The 26,277-nt window shown below is 42.5% G+C and overlaps 1 protein-coding gene across 3 annotated transcripts in view; it reads right to left on the bottom strand.

Annotated features, from left to right (window-relative positions):
* SLC25A53 (solute carrier family 25 member 53) overlaps positions 1–24,991 on the bottom strand; it is a 58,976-nt gene extending 33,985 nt beyond the window's left edge. For all 3 annotated transcript variants that reach the window (XR_011463157.1, XR_011463156.1, XM_070365423.1), the window contains exon 1: positions 24,677–24,991. The gene's annotated coding sequence lies outside the window, so the exon portion shown is untranslated. The remainder of the gene's footprint in view (positions 1–24,676) is intronic.
* Positions 24,992–26,277: the final 1,286 nt, after the last annotated feature.

Here is a 26,277-nt window from a genome sequence, read left to right as displayed (position 1 = left end):
AAAAGGCAAAAGAACCAGAGATCAAATTGCCAACATCCACTGGATCATATAAAAAGCAAGGGAATTCCATAAAAATATCTACTTCTGCATCATTGGCTATGCTAAACCCTTTGATTTTGTGGATCACAACAAACTATGGAAAATTCTTAAAGAGATGGGAATACCAGACCACCTTACCTACCTTCTGAGAAACCTGTATGGAGGTCAAGAAGCAACAGTTAGAACTGGACATGGAACAACAGACTGGTTTAAAATTGGGAAAGGAGTACGCCACGGCTGTATATTGTCACCCTGCTTATTTAACTTCTATGCAGAGGACATCATGCAAAATGCTGGGCTGGATGAAGCACAAGCTGGAATCAAGATTGTCGGGAGAAACATCAATAACCTCAGATATGCAGATGACACCACCCTAATGGCAGAAAGTGAAGAGGAACTAAAGAGCCTCTTGATGAAGGTGGAAGAGGAGAGCAAAAAGTTGGCTTAAATCTCAACATTCAAAAAATGAAGATTATGGCATCCGGTTCCCTCATTTCATGGCAAATGGATGGGAAAAAATAGAAACAGAGACAGACTATTTTCTTGGGGTCCAAAATCACTGCAGATGGTGACTACAGCCATGAGATTAAAAGATATTTGCTCCTTGGAAGAAAAACTATGAAAAACAGACAGTATATTAAAAAGTAGAGACATGACTTTGCCGACAAGGTCTGTATTGTCAAAGCTATGGTTTTTCCAGTAGTCATGTATGGATGGAGATGGACCATAAAGAAGGTTGAGTGCTGAAGAATTTATCCTTTTGAACTGTGGTTTTAGAGGACTCTTGAGAACCCCTGGGACTACAAGGAGATCAAACCAGTCAATCCTAAAAGAAATCAACCCTGAATATTCATTGGAAGGACTGATGCTGAAGCTGAAGCTCCAATACTTTGGCCACCTGATGTGAAGAGCTGCTGCTGCTGCTGCTGCTAAGTCACTTCAGTCATGTCCAACTCTGTGCGACCCCAGAGACAGCAGCCCACCAGGCTCCCCTGTCCCTGGGATTCTCCAGGCAAGAACACTGGAGTGGGTTTCCATTTCCTTCTCCAATGCATGAAAGTGAAAAGTGAAAGGGAAGTCGCTCAGTCGTGTCCGACTCCCAGCAACCCCATGGACTGCAGCCTACCAGGCTCCTCCATCCGTGGGATTTTCCAGGCAAGAGTACTGGAGTGGGGTGCCATTGCCTTCTCCGATGTGAAGAGCTAACTCATTAGAAAAGACTCTGATGCTGGGAAACATTGAGGGCAGAAGGAGAAGGGAACGACAGAGGATAAGACGGTTGGATAGCATCACTGATTCAATGGACATGAGTTTGCACAAACTCTGGGAGATAGTGAAGTACAGGGAATCCTGGGGTGCTGCAGACCATGGTGTCACAAAGAGTAGGTCACAAGTCAGCAACTGAAGAACAAAAGACATAGAGGAAAATATCCTCATAATGAACAGGGACATTTTACATTCCATCCAGGTTCAGTTCAGTTCAGTTGTGTCTCTTTGCGACCCCATGGACTACATACAGCACGCCAGGCTTCCCTGTCCGTCACCAACCCTCAGAGCTTGCTCAAACTTATGTCCATTGAGTCAGTGATGCCATCCAACCAGTGGTTGGTGATGCCATCCATCCGGGTAGAGATGATCAATATGCAGATACGCGCAACTGATTCAAGGTCTAGAAAAGACATGGTAAACCCGGCCAGGAACTACAGTACCCACTGATATCACCTTAGTTCAGATTTTCATTGTTCCTCGTGTAGACTATTAAAACAGCCTCATAAATTATCTTCCTGCTTCTGGTTGCTATTTACTATGACCACCCCCCCCAAATACACACACACACCTTAAGCATATCCACACTGATTCGAGAGTTAACTTTTAGAACACAGCTTTAATCAGGATTTTACTGATTGCAAGTTGACAGAAATACAGCTTTAACTTGAGCACAAGAGGGAATTTATCAGAAGTCTCTAAGGGCAAGATTGTAGATGAGTCTCAAGGACAAGACCAGAGGCTTGAACACCAATAGGAATTTACAGTTCATTCTACATGCTGATTGCATTCTCTCAAGACATGCTTCTTCCTTGTAGTTGTAAAAGGGCCAATGGTTTCTGGCCACACATCTACAAGCTGTCCCACAAAAGTGGGACACAGTATTTTCCCCCATTTAAGTTGGTGAAGAGAAGGATTCAGATTGTTCTGATTTACATCACATGCCTGTATATTAACCCATCAGATCAACTGTGACTAGGGAGATGATAGGGTACTTGGATTGGAAGCCCAAACTAAAACAGGCATTGCTGGTCAGGAGAGGAGCAGTACTCCCCTAAAACAGAGGGTTTTGCTTCCAAGGGAGGGGAAAGACCTTGGGCAAACAAAAATAATAAAGGCCTAACAGGTTTCCTGTATTCTCTACCTCCACTGCTGGTAACCCCATCCTCCTTGCAATTACCCATGGCAGAGTTCTGGAATTTCTCTTATAGCAGACTGCCAGTTGGCCCCAATATCTGTTTTCTTTCCCTCCACCCGGCATTTTGCTGCTTACAGCATGAACATGATGGCTGGAGCTCTATCGGGTACCATGGAGTCAAGTGCCATATTGTGGAGATGACTGGCCATTAAGCCTTTTAGGTTTTGATTAATTTCTTTCTTTAATGAAAGAGAAATGAATTTCTATCCTGTTTGTTGTTTAGTTGCTCAGTCGTGTCCAACTCTTTGCAACCCCATGGACTGTAGCCCACCAGGCTCCTCTGTCCATGAGATTTCCCAGTCAAGAATATTGAGGAGTATGTGCTGAAGGAAGAATATTTCCTTCTCCAGGGGATCTTCCTGACCCAAGGGTCAAACTCATGTCTCCTGTTTGGCAGGCAGATTCTTTACCACTGAGCCACCACAGAAACCCTCTACCCTGTTTAATCTGTTCTTATTTTGGATGCCTGATAGCTCATAGCTGAACCTAATCCTAACCCCCTCACTCCTCACATCTAATCAAGGCAAAACAAAATCTAGAAGAGTGGCATGCAGTGAAACAGGTTAGAGTGGATTAGAACCAACCACCTGGACTTGAATCTAGGCTCTGATCTAGGCTCTGTCATTTACCAGCTCTCTGACCACCTGCAAATTGTTTTCTCTCTCTGTACCTCAGCTTCCTCAGGCATAAAATGAGGCCAACAACGTTATCTACCCCATAGATGGGTTGTGAGAATGATGTGAGATAATTCATATAAGCACTGAGAGTAGTGCCTGGCTCATAATAAGGGCTCACTGAGTGTTAGCTACCATTTTCAGTGCCCGCCAATTTTACCTGCTAAAGATCCTATTCCTCCACAACATCCTATGCAGCATCCTGCCTCAGCCTGATTTTTCTGGAACACTCCAATCTGACCAGGTCACTCCTTTTTGAAACCTCTTGATGACTCTCCATTATCTACAGAATGAAGGCTTAACTCCATAGGTGGGTGACCAAGGCCCTTTTGGATGAGGGACCAACTGGCCTTTTGATGCCCACCACCTGCCACTCCTTCACGACTGACCACACTCTGACCACAGCACTGAGCTGTCTTCTGTCACGACCTCTTGACCTACCTCAAGAGTGTCAACCACTCCCACTCCCTCTCTCCTGAACTTTTTCCTCTTTTGGCTTCTGTGGCACCACACACTCTCCTGATTTTCTTCCAATCTCCCTGGCTGTTCCTTTTTCATCCTTCTCATGGGCTTCTCATTCTCCACTCCCTTGGTAGTGTCAGAGTTCCCTCCTGAGTCCACTCCCTGCATGTCTTCTTGCCAGTGAGGGCATCCACCATCAGGCTTTCAAGCTCTACCTTCATGCTGTGTTCCCCTGATCTCCTTTCCTGACCTCCGACCTGGGCTCTGGTCTCCCACATTCTCCTGAAGATCACACAGACACAACTTAGCATCTTCAAAATGGAACTCATCTTCCACCCCAAACTCGCTTCTCCTCTTTGCACTGAATCTATTTGTGGCACCACCATCATCAAAGCCAGAAACACTCATTCTCTACATCTAACAAATTAACAAATACTGCCAAACTCATATCCCCAGTAACTCTCCAATCTGTCTTCTCCTCTCCATACTCACCACCATTGCTTTAGTCTGGCTCTCCAGCAAAGGTCCCTTCTCTGCCTCCAGTCTCTCATGCCTTCAATCCAAATGATGACATGTGCCACCAACCTACAGTGATAGTCTTAACGTGCTGCTGCCCTGCTTGAAACTCTTCACTGGTTTCCCCTGCCCACTCTGACGAAATTATTCCTTTCCCCATAGTTGTTAAACACCTACTATGTACCAAGGACTATACTTGGTATTAAGAATACAAACTGGTCCCTGCCTTCTGCCACTTATCTGGTATGAGAGAAAAAACCACACACTAATAAAATACTAAGTCTTGCAACAGATATATTCACAGAGCATCATAGGAGCATAAGACTGAGTTCCTTGAAGCAGAGACTTGGGTGTTTATCTTTGCATCCCCAACAACTGGTACGAGGTCTGATTCAATAGAGAATTGTTTTTGAATACTCAACAGATTATCTCTTGATCCTCAGTTTCCCTCTACGTAAAATGGCTCATAGCTCACATATCAAAAGAATTAAATGTATGAACTCTGTTGGAATCCTGATTTGAATTAACCAAATGCAGTTTTTAAAATTAGACATCTAGGTAAATTTGAACAGAAGGTATCTATTTGATAATATTAGGGTATTATTTCTTGGGGGTTTTAAAAGTGTTATAATGATACTGTGATGTTTAAATTTTTTTTAGAGAAATGTAAGGAAGCATTTTAAAATGAAATTATGCAATGAAAAATCATCTGGGATTTGCCTGAAAATAATTCAGTGGTGTTGGGTGGGGGGTATCGCAGAAATAAGACTGGCAGCGCCTATGTTAATAACTGCTGAAGCAAGATAACGGACAAAATAAATGACAAAATTAATCTCTCAAGGTTCTGTTGCCATTCAACAATGTGACTATATAACATTTCTGATATAGTGCCTGCTGTTTCAAAAAAGGGTAGTTTTGCTTCTCCCCCTTACTCTTTTAGTTTCATCCAGGGCAGAGCAGGAGAAACAAGGCAATGGTGTGGGAGTCAGAAGTCCAAAACGCAAAGAACTGGAAATATACTCAGCATTGTCTCTCTCTCTCCTCTCGCCTGATAAAGACAGAGTAGCTTAAGCATCAGATGGCTCCCAAGTAGCCTTGGGTTTGGACATGAGTTTAAGCAAGCTCCAGGAGTTGGTGATGGACAGGGAAGCCTGGTGCGCTGCAGTCTATGGGGTTGCAAACAATCGGACACGACTGAGTGACTGAACTGCACTGAGCCTTGGGTAGGAATGGCAGTGCTCCAAAACCAGCAGAACAAGACGGAAGAAGTCATAGCTTGAGTTTCTGTGGAGAGGAGAGAAAAACTGCGTCAGACAGAAACATGAACTCTTGGCTGGAAAGGGCTCCTCTGCTGGTTGAATCCCTGTGTAGTAGTGCCACCTGGTGGCTCCATAGCATCGCTTTACCTAGTTTTGGGATGCAGTTGACTCTCATAGATCTGACTGCACTGAAAATTCTAGAAAGGAACAGCCCCTGTCAACCAAATGTTCCCTGAACTGCTCAGAGTTAAGCATAACATACCCTATCCCTCATGTACTGAAAAGTGCCTTGTATTCAATCTCTGTTACAGCACTTCTCGCTGTATTAGCATCGTTTACCAGCGGGCATTCATTCACCCAACAAATTTGTTTAAGACATCGGAGATAGAAAAGTGAACAAAACTAATTCAGTATTTAAACAGTTAAATGTGTAAACAGAATTTAAAAACTCACTTTCCAGGCTTCCCTGGTGGTCCAGTGGCTAAGACTCCATGCTCCCAATTCAGGGTTCAATCCCTAGTCAGGGAACTAGATCCCACATGCCACAACCAAGAGTTCTCATTGTGAAACTAAAGCTCCCACATGCTGCAATCAAAAGATCCTTCATGCCACAACAAAGACTGAAGATCTTGAGTGCTGCAACTATTAATAAGACCGAGTACAGCCAAATAAATATTTTTAAAAGTCTGCCTGCCTTAGGGATATATGTACAACATGATAAATACAATTAATACTGCTGTATGTTACATATAAAAGTTAAGAGGGTAAATCCTAAGTTTTCTCATCACAAGGAAAAATTTATTCTGTACCTATATGAGATGATGGATGTTCACTAAACATTGTGATAATCACTTCATGATATACATAAATCATATCATACTGTATACCTTAAAATTTATTATAATTATATCTCAAAACTGTAAGAAAAAATATATTGCTGCCCTTTGCTGAGCAGTTACTCTGCACAAGGCACTGTATTTTACATTATTGATACATTATCCCATTTAATCTTCTCACCAAACCTGTGAGGCAGGAAGGTATTCCTATGTCACAGATAAAGATAATAGGGCCAGAGAGATTAAATTGTCAAGGATCACATAGCTAATAAGCAGATAAGCAGAAAGCCTTGGACTTGAACTTAAGCAGTCTAACATCAGTAACTGAATTCCTAACCACTAGGACATACTGCCTCCCTCCTTATCATTTTTTTTTTAATCATTGCCTAGTCTCTGGCTTTCCCCTAGGGGTAAGCCTGAGGTATATTCCTACAGTGGCTCAGTGAGTGGAATTAATTAGATATTTCAGTTGGTTGCATTAAATTTAACTGCTTCCCTACTCACCACTGGAGAAGGCAATGGCACCCCACTCCAGTACTTTTGCCTAGAAAATCCCATGGACGGAGGAGCCTGGTAGGCTGCAGTCCATGGGGTCGCTAGAGTCGGACACGACTGAGCGACTTCACTTTCACTTTTCACTTTCATGCACTGGAGAAGGAAATGGCAACCCACTCCAGTGTTCTTGCCTGGAGAATCCCAGGGACAGGAAGCCTGGTGGGCTGCCGTCTATGGGGTCGCACAGAGTCGGACACGACTGAAGCAATGTAGCAGCAGCAGCAGCTACTCACCACACAATTTTTTTTTTCAACTAGGCTGAGTGCCGAAGAATTGATGCTTTTGAACTGTGGTGTTGGAGAAGACTCTCGAGAGTCCCTTGGACTGCAAGGAGATCCCACCAGTCCATTCTAAAGGAGATCAGCCCTGGGATTTCTTTGGAAGGAATGATGCTAAAGCTGAAACTCCAGTACTTTGGCCACCTCATGCGAAGAGCTGACTCATTGGAAAAGACTGATGCTGGGAGGGATTGGGGGCAGGAGGAGAAGGGGACGACGGAGGATGAGATGGCTGGATGGCATCACTGACTCGATGGACGTGAGTTTGAGTGAACTCCGGGAGTTGGTGACGGACAGGGAGGCCTGGCGTGCTGTGATTCATGGGGTCGCAAAGAGTCAGACACGACTGAGCGACTGAACTGAACTGAACCAACATGCACCAATTCTTGCAGGATAAGATCAAACCCATGCCTCCTGCAGGAAGCCTTCCCTGATTTCTCCAGCCCACTACTCACTGGTTCATTCAATAAGCATTTGTTTCACCCCCTTTAACATCATTCTCTCCCAAATTCCTTCTAAAGGAATGGTTCATGTCCAATAAACTTTCTGGAGAATACGGAGAACAGTAAAGAGGAATTGGTGGCCCATCTGTGGAGAAGTTTGGCTCAAATATACCTCCAGGTTTTCATGTGCCTATGAGCATAGAATGAAACGACTTAGTTGGAGAAAAGACAACATTAGCTCCTCTGGCTACCCATAGTTTTCACCCACTGGCCTGCTCATGATCACAGCCCAGTCTCATTCCAGAACAGACTTTTAGAGCTGTCAAGACACAGGAAGAGGCCATCTTCAGCATTGTCATTGTTCGTCCAAATCTTGTCTACTGCTAAGAAGTTCTGACGCAAACATCCACATAAGATTGTTATTTTAGATGGAGATAGGGCTTTCCTGGTGACTCAGATGGTAAAGAATATGCCTGCAATGCAAGAGACCCAGGTTCAATCCCTGGGTCCGATCCCTGGGTCAGGAAGATCCCTTGGAGAAAGAAATGCTAACCCACTCCAGATTTCTTGCCTGGGAAACCCCATGGACAGAGGGGCCTGGTGGGCTACAGTCCATGGGATTGCAAAGAGTCAGACATAACTGAGTGACTAACACTTAGATGGAGATCCGATTATACCCTAAAGAGAATAAAAATCTATGAGTAGGAGCTTTCAGAATGGCTTGGTAGGAACCTCTGGAAATCCACTTTTGCAAAACAGCAATGAGAACACTTGCAAAAACTGTTAAAATCAATGTTTTTGGAACTCTGGAAGTGATTCAAAAGTATGCAGACACCAATCTGAGGAGCATTTATTCAAGAAAACTACTGAGTCTTGTTAAGAACGCTGATCTTTGAGGCCTTTTAACTTGCCCTATTTCAATCCCCCTCTCTCTTGACCAGTGGTAGTCTTGAAAATCAGCAGTCTCACACCCATGGTAAAAGGCCATGAAAGCCAGTAGCCTAACAGTCATTGGTGGGGGCAGAGTGAGTGAACTGAAGTCGCTTAGTCATGTCAGACTCTTTGTGAACCCAAGGACTGTAACCTAACAGGCTCCTCCATCCATGGGATTTTCCAGGCAAGAATACTGGAGTGGTTTGCCATTTCCTTCTCCAGGGGATCTTCCCGACCCAGGGATCGAAGCCAGGTCTCCTGCATTGCAGGCAGATGCTTTACTGTTTCAAAACAGCCTGAAAAACTCTCATCCTCAGAGCACTATCACTATTAGATCTTTCAGCTCCCAATGAAAAAGCCTCCTTCCCATGGCTAGCAGTTATTTAACATGACTCAGCAGGACATGAGATAGTGGGAAAAGCCGCATCTATGGGGGCATTTGCCGAAAAGTTTCAGTGGCAATTGTTTAACATCACAGCTGCCTAAACCATGATACCTGTTGAGATAAATGTGCTAAGTCACTTCAGTTGTGTCTGACTCTTTGCAACACTATGGACCATACTCCTCTGTCCAGGGGATTATCCAGGCAAGAACACTGGAGTGGGCTGCCATGCCCTCCTCCAGGGAATCTTCCTGACCCAGGGATTGAACCCACGTCTCTTATGCCTCCTGCGTTAGCAGGCGTGTTCTTTTCACTAGCACCACCTGGTGGGAAAATAAGAGACTGATTAAAAAACTTAAGATTTGGGGAATCAGATATCCACAGATGTCTTTGAAAAGCCACAATACATTCCTAAGGATCTAAAAGTCACACATGTCAAGGGCTGTGTACCTGCCCAAGAAAGACATAGAAGGCTCCCATTTCTCACCTCTGGCTAACCTCGAGTCTGTGAAAACATGAAGTGAAAGCTAAGACAGAATTGTGAACTGCTTACCAGAGCACTGGGGGGATTCCCTGGCGGCTCAGATGGTAAAAAATCTGCATGCAAAGGATACCTGTGTTTAATCCCTGGGTTGGGATAATCCCTTGGAGAAGGGAATAGCAACCCACTCCAGTACTCTTGCCTAGAGAGTCCCATGGACAGAGGAGCCTAGTGGACTATAGTCCACAGGGTCCCAAAGAGTCAGACATGACTGAGTAATTAACACTTTCACTTTCACTTTACCAGAGCACTGAGAGTGTACCACAATACACACAGAGCTGGTCTGTAGTAAGTGGGAGGTTTATTGGTTCAAGACACTATAGAAAAACTCCCACCAATTTTTAGCTGACAGCTAAGCTACAAGCTTAGTGATGTATCTGGGCAAGACTTCAGTGGCAACACACAACAGGAAAAACAGAATTTACAGAATTCAGTTCAGTTCAGTTGCTCAGTCGTGTCCGACTCTTTGTGACTCCAAGCACACCAGGCTTCCTTGTCCATCACCAACTCCTGGAGCTTACTCAAACTCCTGTCCATCGACTCAATGATACCATCCAACCATCTCATCCTCTGTCCATCCCCTTCTCCTCCTGCCTTCAATCTTTCCCAGCATCAAGGTCTTTTCAAATGAATCAGTTCTTCGCATCAGATGGCCAAAGTACTGGAGTTTCAGCTTCAGCATCAGTCATTCCAATGAATACTCAGGACTGATTTCCTTTGGGATAAACTGGTTGGATTTCTCTGCAGTCCAAGGGACTCTCAAGAGTCTTCTCCAACACCACAGTTCAAAAGCATCAATTCTTCAGTGCTTAGCTTTCTTTATAGTCCAACTCACATCCATATATGACTGCTGAAAAAACCATAGCTTTGACTAGACAGACCTTTGTTGGCAAAGTAATGTCTCTGATTTTTAATATGCTGTCTAGGTTGACCATAGCTTTTCTTCCAAGGAGCAAGCATCTTTTAATTTCATGGCTGCAGTCACCATCTGCAGTGATTTTGGAGCCCAAGAAAATAAAGTCAGCCACTGTTTACAGTTTCTCCATCTATTTGCCATGAAGTAATGGGACCAGATGCCATGATCTTAGTTTTCTGAATGTTGAGCTTTAAGCCAACTTTTTCACTTTCCTCTTTCACCTTCATCAAGAGGCTCTTTAGTTCTTCTTCACTTTCTGCCATAAATATAGTGTCATCTGCATATCTGAGGTTACTGATATTTCTCCTGGCAATCTTGATTCCAGCTTGTGCTTCATCCAGCCCAGCGTTTCTCATGATGTACTCTGCATATAAGTTAAATAAGCAGGGTGACAATACAGAGCCATGACGTACTCCTTTTCCTCTTTGGAACCAGTCTGTTGTTCCATGTCCAGTTCTAACTGTTGCTCCCTGACCTGCATACAGATTTCTCAAGAGGCAGGTCAGGTGGTCTGGTATTCCCATCTCTTTCAGAATTTTCCACAGTTTATTGTGATCCACACAGTCAAAGGCTTTGGCATAGTTAATAAAGCAAAAATGGGCCAAAGAACTAAATAGACATTTCTCCAAAGAAGACATACAGATGGCTAACAAACACATGAAAAGATGCTCAACATCACTCATTATCAGAGAAATGCAAATCAAAACCACTATGAGGTACCATTTCACACCGGTCAGAATGGCTGCGATCCAAAAGTCTACAAATAATAAATGCTGGAGAGGGTGTGGAGAAAAGGGAACCCTCTTACACTGTTGGTGGGAATGCAAACTAGTACAGCCACTATGGAGAACAGTGTGGAGATTCCTTAAAAAACTGGAAATAGAACTGCCTTATGATCCAGCAACCCCACTGCTGGGCATACACACTGAGGAAACCAGAAGGGAAAGAGACACGTGTACCCCAATGTTCATCGAAGCACTGTTTATAATAGCCAAGACATGGAAGCAACCTAGATGTCCATCAGCAGATGAATGGATAAGAAAGCTGTGGTACATATACACAATGGAGTATTACTCAGCCATTAAAAAGAATACATTTGAATCAGTTCTAATGAGGTGGATGAAACTGGAGCCTACTATACAGAGTGAAGTAAGCCAGAAGGAAAAAACATAAATACAGTATACTAACGCATATATGGAATTTAGAAAGATGGTAACAATAACCCGGTGTACGAGACAGCAAAAGAGACACTGATGTATAGAACAGTCTTTTGGACTCTGTGGGAGAGGGAGAGGGTGGGAAGATTTGGGAGAATGGCAATGAAACATGTAAAATATCATGTAGGAAACGAGTTGCCAGTCCAGGTTCGATGCACGATGCTGGATGCTTGGGGCTGGTGCACTGGGACGGCCCAGAGGGATGGTATGGGGAGGGAGGAGGGAGGAGGGTTCGGGATGGGGAACACATGTATACCTGTGGCGGATTCACTTTGATATTTGGCAAAACTAATACAATTATGTAAAGTTTAAAAATAAAATAAAATTAGAAAAAAAATGTAAAGCAAAAAAAAAAAAAGAAAAAGAAATAGATGTTTTTCTGACAACTCTCTTGCTTTTTCGATGATCCAGTGGATGTCGGCAATTTGATCTCCGGTTCCTCTGCCTATTCTAAAACCAGCTTGAACATCTGGAAGTTCACAGTTCACGTATTGCTGAAGCCTGGATTGGAGAATTTTGAGCACTACTTTACTAGTGTGTGAGATGAGTGCAATTGTGTGGTAGTTTCATCATTCTTTGGCATTCCCTTTCTTTGGGTTTGGAATGAAAACTGACCTTTTCCAGTTCTGTGGCCACTGCTGAATTTTCCCAATTTGCTGGCATATTGAGAGCAGCACTTTTACAGCATTATCTTTTAGGATTTGAAATAGCTCAATTGGAATTCCATCACCTCCACTAGCTTTGTTCTAGTGATGCTTCCTAAGGCCCACTTGACTTCACATTCCAGGATGTCTTGCTCTAGGTGAGTGATCACCATTGTGATTATCTGGGTCATGAAGATCTTTTTTGTACAGTTTTTCTGTGTATTCTTGCCACCTCTTCTTAATATCTTCTGCTTCTGTTAGGTCCATACCATTTCTGTCTTTTATTGAGCCCATCTTTGCATGAAATGTTCCCTTGGTATCTCTAACTTTCTTGAAGAGATCTCTAGTCTTTCCCATTCTATTGTCTTCCTCTCTTTCTTTGCACTGATCACTGAGGAAGGCTTTCTTATCTCTCCTTGCTGTTCTTTGGAACTCTGCACTCAAATGGGTCTATCTTTCCTTTTCTCCTTTGCTTTTCACTTCTCTTCTTTTCACAGCTATTTGTAAGGCCTCCCCAGACAGCCATTTTGCTTTTTTGCATTTCTTTTTCTTGGGGATGGTCTTGATCCCTGTCTCCTGTACAATGTCATGAACCTCCGTCCATAATTCACCAGGCACTCTGTCTATCAGATTTAGTCCCTTAAATCTATTTGTCACTTCCACTGTATAATCATAAGGGATTTGATTTATGTCATACCAATAAAGAGACAAATTATTTTTAAAAGACCCAAACAGAAATTCTGGAGTTGAAATATATAATAAATATTTATTGGAGGAGTTTAACGGCAGATTTGAGCTGGCAGAAAAAAGAATCATCAAAATTGAAGACAGGTCAATTGAGATTGACTAGAATGAGGAACAGAAAGAAAAAAGAATGAAGAAAAATTCACAGAGCTTCAGAGACCTATGAGCATACCAACATACACATAATGAGTCCCAGAAGGAGAGAAAGAGAAAGGGACAGAAAGTATATTTGAAGAAAACATGCCTGATATTCTCCAAAATTGATGAAAAACATGAATCTATACATCTGTGAAGCTCAACAAATTCCAAGATAAACTCAAAGAAAATCACACCTAGACACATCATAAAACCAGAAACAAGACACGGATTTCCATTCTTGCCACTTGTATTTCACATTGTGTTGGGGGTTCTAGCCAGGGCAATGAAAAGAGAAAAAGATATATAAAACATCTATGTTGGAAAAGAAGTATTTATAGGTGGCATGATATTTTACACATAAAATCCAAAGGAATCATAAAAATACAATTATAACTAATAAAATCAGCAAGGTTTCAGGTCAACATACAAAAATCAACTGTACTAGCAATGAACACTCCAAACAGGAAATTAATGAAATAATTCCATTTATAATAGCATAAAAATTACTTAGGAACTAATTTAACAAAGGGGCTTCCCTGGTAGTTCAGCTGGTAAAGAATCTGCCTGCAATGCAGGAGACTCCAATTTGATTCCTGGGTCATGAAGACCTGCTGGAGAAGGGATAGACTACCCACTTCACTATTTTTGAGCTTCCCTGGTGGCTCAGCTGGTCCATGGACTGTAACATCCATGGGGTCACAAAGAGTTGGACATGACTGACTTTCACTTTCAACTTAACAAAAGATGTGCAAGACTTGTATATGTATGAAAGTATGAAAGGGAAAGTCGCTCAGTCATGCCTGACTCTTTGTGACCCCAAATATAAAGAATCCTGTGCCCATTGATCAGAAGACTTAATATTGTTAATATGGCAATACTCCATAAATTTTTCTACAGATTCACTGCAATCCCTATCAAAATTCTAGCTGTCTTGCTGAAACAGATGAGATGATCCTAAAATCACATGAAAATTCAAAGGGTCCAGAACAACCAAAGCAATCTTGGAAAAATAAAAAGAAGATGACTCACAGTTCATGATTTCAAAAAATACCCCAAAGCTATAGTAATTAAGACTGGTACTGGGGGAGGTTAAACAGAGAGATCAGAGAAATAGAACAGAGAGATCAGAGAAATAGAACTGACAGTCCAGAAATAAACTCAGACTTTCACAGCGATTGATTTTCAACAAAGGGTGCCAAGACCACTCAAGAAAGAATAGCCTTTTCAACAGCTGGAACAACTAGATATTAACATGTAAAAGAATGAAGTTGGACTCCCACTTCATGTTGTATGTAAAAAGTAACTCCAAATTGATCAAAGGCCTAAATGTAAGAGATTAAATTATACAACTAGAGGAAAACACAGGTATCAATCTTCCTAATCTTAGATTAGGCAACTGTGTCTTGAATAACTCCAAAATTACAAGCAATGGCTTGTAACTGAGATTTGTTTTTAGTGAAAGATTAAAACTCCTGAAAACACCCTTAGAATTTCTTAATTCTTTAGGTCTGTTCAGCATTTTTGGCTTCTTTAATACCTATCTGCCTGCAATGCAGGAGACCTGGGTTCAAACCCTGAGTGGGGAAGATCTCCTGGAGAAGGAAATGGCAGCACACTCCAGTATTCTTGCCTGGAAAATCCCATGGACAGAGAAGCCTGTGGGCTACAGTCCATGGGGTCACAAAGAGTTGGACACAACTGAGCTACACAACACTTTCACTTTCAACACTTATTTATTACATGTGGGGTGCCACTTACATCTTCCCTTAAGCTCCTGATGGCACATACACACAAAAGTCTGTTTTAATAACTTTAATAATAATAATAATAATAATGACAGATATAACACCTAACATTTAAACAGTACTTACTGTTTAAACATGGATGAATCTATAGATTATCATACTAAGGGAAATACATCAGAAAGAGAAAGACAAATACCATATGATATCACTAATAGGTGGAATCTAAAAAAAATGATACAAATGAACTTATTTCAGAACAGAAACAGGGGAATTCCCTGGTGGTCTAGTGGTGAGGACTCTGTGCTTCCACTGCAGGGGGCACAGGTTTTATCCTGAATCAGGGAACTAAGGTCCTGCATGCCACGCAGTGTGGCCAAAACAAAACAAACAAACAACTCAAAACAAAACTGATTCACAGACTTCAAAAACATACTTATGGTAACCAAAGGAGAAAGGTGGGGGAGGGATAAATCAGGAGTTTGACATTAACATATACACACTGCTATATATAAAACAGATAATCAACAAGGACCTCCTGTATAGCACAGGGAACCCTACTCAATATTCTGTAGTAAGCTATATGGGAAAATAATCTGAAAAGAGTGGATATATGTATATGTATAACTGAATCACTTTGCTGTACACCCAAAACCAACACAACACTGCAAATCAACTATACTCTAATATTTAAAAATAAATAAATAGCACTTACTGTTTGCCAGGCACCATCCTAAGTGCTTCACCTATATTAACTCTGCAAATCCCCCTAACACATCTCTATCTAACAGATAAGAAAACTACAGCACAGATAGGTTGAATAACTTGCCCAAAGTCACCAAAGCCTACAGAGCATGGAGCCCAAACTGCAAAACAGGCAGTCTTCCCCCAGAGGCTGTGCTATTCATCTGAGCGAGCACCCTTAACTCTTCAGATCAAGGGTTCTTATAAACCATGTGGCTTTGGACTAGACTGAGGCCAAAGTGTGTTTCCTAGTCCCACTCCCTTCACCCTGGATTTTAGTCACTTTAAAATTTTATTTTAATTAATTCATTTATTTGGCTGCGCTGGGTCTTAGCTGTGGCACACAGGATCTTTAGTTGTGGCATGTGAACTCTTGGTTGTGGCATGTGGTATCTATTAATAGTTTCCTGACCAGGGATCAAACCCAGGCCCTCTGCATTGGGAGCATGGAGTCTTAGCCACTGGACCACCAGGGAAATCCCTGCCTTAGATTTTAAATCTTAGAAACTGTACTTTCAGGTATCACAGAGAAGGAGATGATTTTCCTATATAAATTTGTACAAAATCACTTTCACCCTGGGGGTAAGAATTAAGAAGAAGAAAGATTGGAATAGAGCTAAGGAAAAGATACCTTTTTCAGAACACAATAAGCAAAGACAAGGAGGAAGAAATCAGATTGAGAGGGGACAGCAGGTGATTTTCTTTAGTGAGATTTGAGGTAGGAGTTACCAGGATGATGACCACAGGCCAGCGAGTACAGGGGACTAAAAGGTATGTGGTTTTATCCATTCTCTTTCTTGTCTTTCAGCCATACCTATGGCCTCCATTACCTGGGGTCATCTCTACTGAGAGAGCAGGCCCTCTTGGCAACTCTAGATTCCAGCCACATTGTCCCAATGGGATGTTCCCAGCAAGGCCAATAAAAGGCAGCCATTAGTAATGAGCTAAGCCTTTTTTATCTTTTAAAGAAATACTAACTTTCCCAAGAAGGTTTTTACATAAAATGAAGACATTTTGTGTTCGGTACATCATATTTTTCTTTTATCAGAACACTGATGAAAGAGCTCAGTGGGAGCTGTCTGACAGTCCTTAGAATTGCTACCAGGGAAAGATAAGTGGTACAAGAGAGCAGTGGGAAAATACCAGTGCAGGAAAAGCTGGATTTTTTTGGGGGGGGGCTTTCTGTTTATTCTTTCCTGCATCAGGACAACACATGAGATAAGAACTTGTGATAAGTAAACAATACCTATGCCCCCTAAGGTCATTGTACATCATCCCTGTACCTGAATGCCTATTTACCCCAATCACTAGTTATTTCAGTAAATATTTTTTGAGTGTGCACTATGTGCCAGGCACTGTTCTACGCAGTGGGGATGCAGCACTGAATTAAACAGATACAAAGGTTTGTGCTCATGAAGCATACTACTTCGTCCCTCTTTTCCTCTACCCCCTTTTCCTTCTTCATCTAGTAGAGAACATCAAGTTGTAAATTAGGAAACCTGGGTTCTGGCCCTAGCTCTGCTACAAATTAGATGTATGATCTTCATTAGCATGTCCAGGCTCAGGTGTCCTCTCTGCAGTCCCTAAAGATGAACAAAACATCCATCCTGCAGTTGTGGGGAACTCCTAAATCAATCTAATATAGATTCTGTTTTCCAGGGGCTCACAGACTAGTAGGAAGGTCAGAAACAGTTCCAGATAACTACAATGCAAAACTGAAGGTGACAGAAAAGTAAAACAGGGAAAGGTGACCAAGAGAACACGAGATCTAGGTTTCCAAACAAGTGGTACTGTCTGACTTGGGCCTTTAGCATTACAAAAGATTGGGGTATGTGTGAACAGATAGGGATAGTTTTCAAGGAAGAATGTACAGAGGGAGTAAGCAGAACAAATAGTAGTAAATGGATGATCAAGGTTCCAATAAGGGCGTTCAGCGTGGCTGGAACACACTGAAAGAGTCAAACACCAAATTCACATGCATTTTTACAAGGAACCAAGAGATTGAGACATTCTGCTCTTGACCCATAACCACGAGGTCAGTTGATGGTTTTACTCAACATTTACAACCAATATCATTGAGCGCTCACCAATTACACAATTTCAAAAAATACTAGGACTTCTAACTTACAGATTAAATGACTTACGCAGTGGGTATAACATATAGACAAATACAGAAGCTTTAAAAGTGAACCACATTCTGTCAGATTAAAAGAACAAAACATCTATACATGTCATTGGAAATAACACTGTGGTTTCCTTCAGCCCCATGCAGTGATACAGAGGAGACCAGCATCTCTCATCCTCTGGTTACTAAGTGGTGGTGGTTTAGTTGCTCAGTCGTGTCTGACTCTGTGTGACCCCATGGACTGAAGCCCGCCAGGCTCCTCTGTCCATGGGATTTCCCAGGAAATATACTGGAGTGGGTTGCCACTTCCTTCTCCAGGGGATCTTCCAAACTCATGGATTGAATCCACATCTTCTGCATTGCAGGCAGATTCTTTAGGGACTGAGCCACCAGGGAAGCCCCATGGTTAAAAAGCACTGGTAATCAATGTTACTTGTTTCCTTAGGGGGAAAAAAAAACTCCACATACTTCTGTTTGTTTTAATCAAGATGTTCAATTAAAGAAATAACTAAATAATTCCAGATCTTATTTTAAAAGAAGATGCTATTGTCTACAGAAGTTTCATTTAGAATGAAACTCCTCCATCTTTCTGTCCACTCTGGGGTCTCTGGAATCAAAGAGCCCAGCAGTAGCAGCAGCAAATGCAAAGCAAAATGTTTTGTCACTAGCCTGTTTTCCCTCTTACAATTACTTGCCTTCCTTGTTCCTTTCACTCCATTCCTTGGGTGTTAACCAACATTTCTACCCATGTTTGGGTTATTGTTGCTTTGTGATAAACCAATCCAAAATTCAGTGGTGCAAAATGACCATTTTAATTTGCTCTCAGATTCTGTTTGGGAACTCAGGATATGGCAGGGATGTCTTGCTTCTACTCCATGAGGTATTGAGTCTCAGCTGGGAAGACACAACAGCTTGGGGACTCTAATCATCTAGAGGTGTCTTCGTTCTCTGGTCTTCTGGTTGATGTTTGCTATTAGCTGAGACGTCAGCTGAGGCTGCTGACCAGAGGACCTGTAGGTAGCCTCACCATAGGCTTAGGCTTCCTTAAAACAAGGCAGCCTCAAGGAAGTCAAACTTCTTACATGGCAGCTTAGGACTCTAAAGATCAATGTCCCTGAAGATAAGTCACAAGCCATGCTGCCTCTTATGGCCTCAGAAGTCACAGAGTCTCATTTCTTCCTATTATGTTGATTTAGACAATAGAAGTCTGTCCAGATTTAAAGCAGAGGGGACGTTAAACCTACTTCTCAATGGAAGAGTGGCAAGGTCACATTATAGAAGAAAGCATGGGATGAGACATACTGTTCTGGCCATCTCCGAAAAAGACAATGTTTTCCCTCTCATCCATTTATCTTGCTGAAGTATACTCCGATGATTTTTCTTTTTTTTTAGCAAAACACCTTAGAAGACTGTTATTTCTCACTGAGGCCCCTAAGTTCTGATAGAGGGTAACTAGATGCTTTCATCTACACCCAGCCCTCAATCTTTCCTATTCAATACATCTAACCATTTCTCTGCTATATACAGCTCCTGGCAGAGAGGAAATTTGGTCTCCTATAGGCTGCTGGACTAGGCACTAACTCTGAGGAGAAAAGCAGCCACTGACATATGGGAGCTGTCCTGGCCCTCAGCTAGGTCTTGGTGTTCTCCTGATGAGTGTAATATAACCAATTTCACAGACCATAAACATCAAACAAGGCCACTCTGTGACAAAATCAAGACTACTGCATCCATGTCTGAAAAGAGACAAAATGCCAACTTTGATCAAACCACAAAATGGCCAAAACACCCTCCTATCCTGGCTAATAGCTGCTACTTTACCAATTAGCCTCTTTCTAGTCTATTCTCCTGCTGCTGCTGCTGCTGCTGCTAGATAAGATTAATCAAGATACCCAATCATGGAATTATCCCTATGTATAGTCTGTTGCTTCCTAACAATGCAATTCAGAATGAAGCCTCACTTCTTTAAATTCTGCCCCAAATCACCTAATCCAAGTCCAAATCCTATGATAAGTCCTTTCTAACACCCTCTGAGATATTCCACCAGCTCCCCATGGTGTGCATTCTGCCTTGACTCACTAAGTAAGCAACCGACTTGCTCAACCACAGGTATGTTCCTGGTGGTCTTCAGCTGCAGCGCACTGGTGACTCCTCTGCTGCTGCTGCTGCTAAGTCGCTTCAGTCGTGTCAGACTCTGTGCGACCCCATAGACGGCAGCCCACCAGGCTCCCCCATCCCTGGGATTCTCCAGGCAAGAACACTGGAGTGGGTTGCCATTTCCTTATTCAATGCATGAAAGTGAAAATTGAAAGTGAAGTCGCTCAGTCGTGTCTGACTCCTAGTGACCCCATGGACTGCAGCCTATCAGGCCCCTCTGTCCATGGGATTTTCCAGGCAAGAGTACTGGAGTGGGTTGTCATTGCCTTCTCCGGGTGACTCCTCTAAGAACCTTGAAATTAGAAAACACATTTCTGGCAAGGCCATTTCTGATCTTCTGATCTCCAGCTTTCAGTAAGACTTTTACATGCAGTTTTGGAAGACAATTATATGAGTTCTTTGGATCTCTGAAAGCTATTAAAATGCTCCCATAGATACTACATATATTTATGTGTGCGTGTGTATGTGTATATGTATGTGTATATATACATATATATATATGAGTAGGTTATCAGGGTTTCTTCATCATATTACCAAGTACAGAAAAGTCATCATGATACGTAGTAGCAATAACTCTCCTGTCTCCAACAGGTCACAGGATCTAAGGGCAACCTGGCTGCAGGCACATGGTTGTTTAGGCCTCTACTGTGGGAAAAGCAGTAAGTTATACACCTAGCAACTGGCTCATCAGTTGCAGATTCCAGATTCTAGAATATATTTGTGTCTCTTCCTCCTGTTTTTTTTTCTAATCTTATTTTTCAAAGAAACAACATGACATTAACTATGATAACTACCCATCTCCCCTCTCCTTTATAGTTCTCATTCATTTGATGTAAGAATTCTCATCCTCAGAAAAAACATTCCAAAGAAAACAATGACATCCATACCTTGTGGTTAAGTGCCAGATTGAAAACCTCACTCCACTTCAGGTTAGAGACACATACTGATTTAAAGTTAGGGACTTCCTGGCAGTCCAGTGGTTAAGAATCTGCCTTCCAATGCAGGGGACATGGGTTTTATCCTTGGTCGGGGAACTAAGATCCCACATGCCATAAGGCAACTAAGCCTGCCTGCTGCAACTAGAGAAGCCCACGTGTCACAACGAAGAACCAACGCAGCCAAAAATAAAAAATAAAGTTGTTTAGGGAATCAGCCGTAACAAGCAGGAAGTCTGGATTAGAAGAAATCTTGTCTGAATCTGAATTCAGCTGCTCTGACACACCTGGCCGCAAATTCCCTTTAGCATCCATCGGTCTGCTCTCAGGATCCATAAGCTACTGAGTGCTTGAGCAACAAAATTCAATCATTCCTACTTAGGAATCACTTAGGACACAGTGATGCATAGTTCAAACTAACACAGGTTTCTTTTATTTCTTTTTATCCCCTCACATTCCATTGAAAACTATACTGTCTATAAGACTAAGTGCAAATTAGGCAGAGATGAGGACTGGTGAGGAGGGGAGGAATCAGTGTACAACTCATCAACCATATGTGAAATTTATTTGATATTCAAGAGTCATGTGTGTGATTACTGATAGGGTTCAGAACATGCTACCCCAAAATATGGTGCCATGGCATACTGAATATTTTAAAGCTGAAGGAGTTTGAGTAAATAGTAGAAACAAGGTCACTTGACCTCTTTGCCCCTCTTCTCTCCTGAAACAAGTCATAAAATCCTCATGTGAGAGGTTCCCTCCTTATATCCAGAGGAGAGGATAATTTTTCTCTCCAAATACAAAAGGATGCAGAGAAAATCCTAACAAACAGGACTTGCTAAGTCTCCCCCAGTTTACTATACTTCCCTTGTACTCCTTAATTTGTCTTATTTCCCCATGATTTCCCACTCTTTGTCAAACCTAGCATAAAATTTTGTTGTTTGTTTAGCCACTAAGTCATGCCACCTGGGAAGTCAGCATAAAATACTGAACTCAGTTTCTCTGGGTCTTTATTTGCCTGTGACAGCTCCAATGTCATGTAAAACTTACATTAAATACATTTGTATGCTTCTCTATTGTTAATCTGTCTTTGTCAGCTTAATTTTCAGACCCAGCCAGGGACCTTGAGACAGTAGAAGAAAACTTTTTCCTACCCTTACAGTGTCCTGCTGATTCCCTTGTACTGGAAGACCTTCAGACTTCTGAAACATCCAGGTCACTCGTCATCCTAGCATCTTGCTGGTCACTGAAAAAGCTCACAGTAGACCTAAGCCAGTTTATTTGGACTTTTTTGTGTGCATTTTATGTATGTCTTCATGATTGGTCTTGAGGTTTTGTTTTGCTTCATAACTGGCCTGGGGAGAGATTTGGGAGCCAACACTAACAGGTCTAGAATGAGTGACATTTCTGAAAAATGTGTCCTGATCTTTTTCAGGCCCATGGAAGAGTTTGGAGGGTAGGCAGAACTACGGACTGCCATTCCCTGGTGACACAGTAGTAAAGCATCTACCTGCCAATGCAGGAGACCTGCGTTCCATCCCTAATGAGGAAGATCCCCTGGAGAAGGAAATGGCAACCCACTCCAGTATTCTTGCCTGAGGAATCCCATGGACAGAGGAGCCTGGTGGGCTACAGCCCATGGGGTCACAAAAGAATTGGACATGACTTAGTGCCTAACAACAACAGCAACCCTCCAGTAGGCTGTTTAGGTCAATCTATAAAATAAGGTTTCATGTTAATCTCTGGCACAGTAAGGTTTCTGGTTCCCTTTGTGCTCTAGAGTGAATAAACTGATTATTTCTTCTGAAGAGGGAGGGATTTCATTGAGGGTGAAAAAATCAAAAATAAACTACTTATCACACTATCTCAGTTCTGGCTCCTTATACAACTATTTCTGTGTTGATTAGATTGTCCCAACTGTCCTTTCACTTTTTAACTTCAAACATAATTACCAGAAGTTAGAACACGTGATTTTTTTTTTGGTGATGACACAAGTGTGAGTTCTATAAATAACTAGCTGTGTGTGTGCCCGTGTGCTAAGTAGCTTCAGTCAATGTCTGCCTCTTTGTGACTCCATGGACTGTAGCCCACCAGGCTCCTCTGTCCATGGGATTCTCCAGGCAAGAAGACTGGAATGGATTGCCACGCCCTCATCCAGAGAATCTTCCCGACCCAGTGTTTGAACCCATATCTCTTATGTCTCCTGCATTGGCAGGCGAGTTCTTTATCACTAGAGCCATCTGAGGAGCACAAATAACTACCTATTTGAATATAACTCAGAAAGGGATCTGAAAAGAAAACAACTATTGTGTTTTTTAAATGATTTAAGAAACTCTGATCCCCATGAGTGAAAAAAAACTGATGCAAATTTTACTTTGTTTAGTTCAAGAAGATTCATCTTTGCTCATCCATTTAAAACATACAAATGAACAACCAAAACACATCTGTTTTATTTCATATCTACCATGGCTTAATTCAGACTTGTTTAACCTTTAGGAATATGCTTACTCTCCCTTAGAGATGTCCTTTCTGGTTACTAATCTCAGTTCTGTTTAGACTAGTACTTCTCTAAGTGTGTTCCGAGAACGCCCAGAATGAGCAGTATCAGCATCTCCTGGGAACTTGTAGGAAACATAAATTTGGGGGCCAATGCCAGACCCACTGAATTAGCAACTCTTTGGTGGAATTCAGCAATCTGAGCTCTAGCAAGTCCTCCAGCTGATTCTGATGCACAGGAAAGTTTGAGAACCACTGACTTGGACTGCCTGCTATACTGCTGTTTCTCTGGCAAACAAAGCAGCAGGTATGATGATTCAAAAGTTTTAAAAGAATTGCTTAGAATTTCAAGTAAATCCACAATTCCCAGCTGTGAACTGAGTTTTCTAGAAAACCAAACAGCTGGCACAGAAGCGTTTCAAATGATTAGACCAGACAGCCCTTGAGTTCTGCCACTTTAGTACTACCCAGAGCTCGGAGAAAGCAATGGCAACCCACTCCAGTACTCTTGCCTGGAAAATCCCATGGACGGAGGAGCCTGGTAGGATGCAGTCCATGGGGTCGCTAAGAGTTGGACACGACTGAGCGACTTCCCTTTCACTTTTCACTTTCATGCATTAGAGCAGGAAATGGAAACCCACTCCAGTGTTCTTGCCTGGAGAATCCCAGGGATAGGGGAACCTGGTTGGCTTCCCTCTATGGGATCGCACAGAATCAGACACGACTGAAGCAACTTGGCAGCAGCAGCAGCAAAGCTTGCAGACTATACATGTAAAGGGAGGTCTTGCTCTCTGGTAAGACTGACTCTCCAGCAGGGGTCCTGGAAGTACCACTGTGATGGATAAATGCTCTCACCAGGTATAAACGAGTTTGGGCCTTAAGTGATACTCAGTCACACTCCAGATAGCTGAGCTAACCAGGAAGGGAATGTGCTTGGAGAAAACTGCACATAGTTCCCCCCTGTGTATTTTATCTTTAAAATATATGTCAAATCATCACATCAAAGACCATCCCAGATGGCACCCTCTGGAGCGTTTGTGGCCCCCGACAGGTTTTCAAAACACTTTATCTCCTTGTATTGTAACTGCCTGTCTCCAAATGCATACTGTAACTGACAGGCTGTAATGGTCGAGGAAAAAGGTTAATTCCTTTCCTCACACAGAGCTTCCAGTGCAGTACCCAAAACAGCGCAAGTGCTTGGTAATTTGTTAAAAGGGAGTCAACTCGTCCAAAGTAGAAACTGAAACCAGGGGCTCAATAAAATCACTCCAATAAAATCATCCCATATAGGTACAATTCGCATGTGCCGGTGCCCCGCCAACAAAATGTTTTTTCACTCTGCTGATTTTACCTTCCATTCATCTGTTCGCCACCTCCCCTATTCCCCAAACACTACAAAGAAGATTCACACACTCATCACCTACACAATTACATACCCTCTTCCGACACCCTTGTCATCACTTCTCGCCGCCGGGTCCGTCAGGCTGTCAGTTCCCCCGACTCCTCACCCCCTTTCACTGCGGTTCCCCTGTTCCAGCGCGACTGGAGGCCAGGACGTGCCTACACCTTCAGCCCAAAACAAGTGTTACAAACTTCCGCCTCCTCTGCTCTCCTGGTGCCGGCTGACAGCCCCTGCTTTCCAGCCTCGGAGAGAAGCTGCGCCGGAGCGGCCAGACTCAGTTAGCCGGTGGCCCTTACTTAGGATCGGTCATAATAGAGAAGAGCACTGCATATTTCCCAGATGCCCTGGGGCGACGTACAAAGGAGCTCCCACAATCCTATTCGCTTCCGCTTGTTCCACCCCCGAACCCCGGCATTAACCCCTTCACGTCCATGTTTGTTGGACAACCCCTGGCAGGCAGATTGCATCATGGGGAGATCCCCGACACTTACGTGGTAAAAGACGTGAAAGGTGGGACCTCTAGTTACAGGCTTCCCTGGTGGCACTAGTGGTAGAGAATCTGCCTGCTAATGCAGGAACATAAGAAACGCAGGTTCGATCCCTAGGAATGGCAACCCACTCCCATAATCTGGCGTGCTGTAATCTATAGGGTTGCACAGAGTCCGACCCGATTTAGCACGCAAGCAGGTCCCTCAGTTATAGTTATCTCGTTTTTGCAACTTGCTTGTAAATTGGCTTGTAAGCTTACCTACTCATTTATAAATAAGACCTTAATATACTTGTTAAGTTGACAACATGAACAGTTCACAATGATGCCTTTTAAGTTTCTGAACCAACTGACACTCTAAATTTGCTGTTTTTGACTGTTCACCTTGATCCTGTGCCTTTTCTACCCTCCATTTCCCATCTCCTTTTAGTTCTTGTCTGACTATTTAACCGCATGCCTCAATGGTTAAGAGTACCGATTTTGTAAACCAGGCTTTTTGGGTTTGAATCTCCACTCTACCATTTATCCAACCATGAAATCTTGGTTAAAGGATTTAAGCACGCTATTCCTTGACTTCCTCATCTGTAAAATGGGTATAATACTAAGATCTACCTCTAGAGTTGTAGTGAGAATTTTAAAAGTTATATGCAAGAAGCACCTAGAACATTACCTGGCAAAGAGTTAAGTGGTATATTGGAATAGAAATTACAATTATTGACGTTTGTGGATATGTTTTCTCAGTTAAGACCTTCTAGCTGATAAATAGTAAATGATAATCATGGTTAACATTTGATTATCTGTGAACTAGGTACTATATTAAGTGCTTTACATCCATTTCTGTTGTTTAATCCTCATGATCATTGGTAGTAGTTGTATTATTCTTCTCTCCCCTCCTTTGTTTTTCTAAGCAACTAAGAAAATTCAGAACTGTGAGATTGCAGATAACTCAGAGCTACTAACAAATAGAGCCTAGACTTAAAACTCTGATTTGTCTTGTGTGCATTAGTTGCTCAGTCGTGTCTGACTCTTTCTGATTCTGTGGACCATAGCCCACAAGGCTCCTCTGTCCATGGAATTCTCCAGGCAAGAATACTGGAGTGGGTTGCCATCCCCTACTCCAGGGGATCTTCCCTACCCAAGGATCAAAC

The sequence above is a fragment of the Bos mutus genome, chromosome X (assembly GCF_027580195.1).
Source record: "Bos mutus isolate GX-2022 chromosome X, NWIPB_WYAK_1.1, whole genome shotgun sequence".
Taxonomy (NCBI): domain Eukaryota; kingdom Metazoa; phylum Chordata; class Mammalia; order Artiodactyla; family Bovidae; genus Bos; species Bos mutus.
The sequence above is the reverse complement of the archived record's forward strand: the minus strand, read 5'-3'. Positions and strand labels throughout refer to the sequence as shown.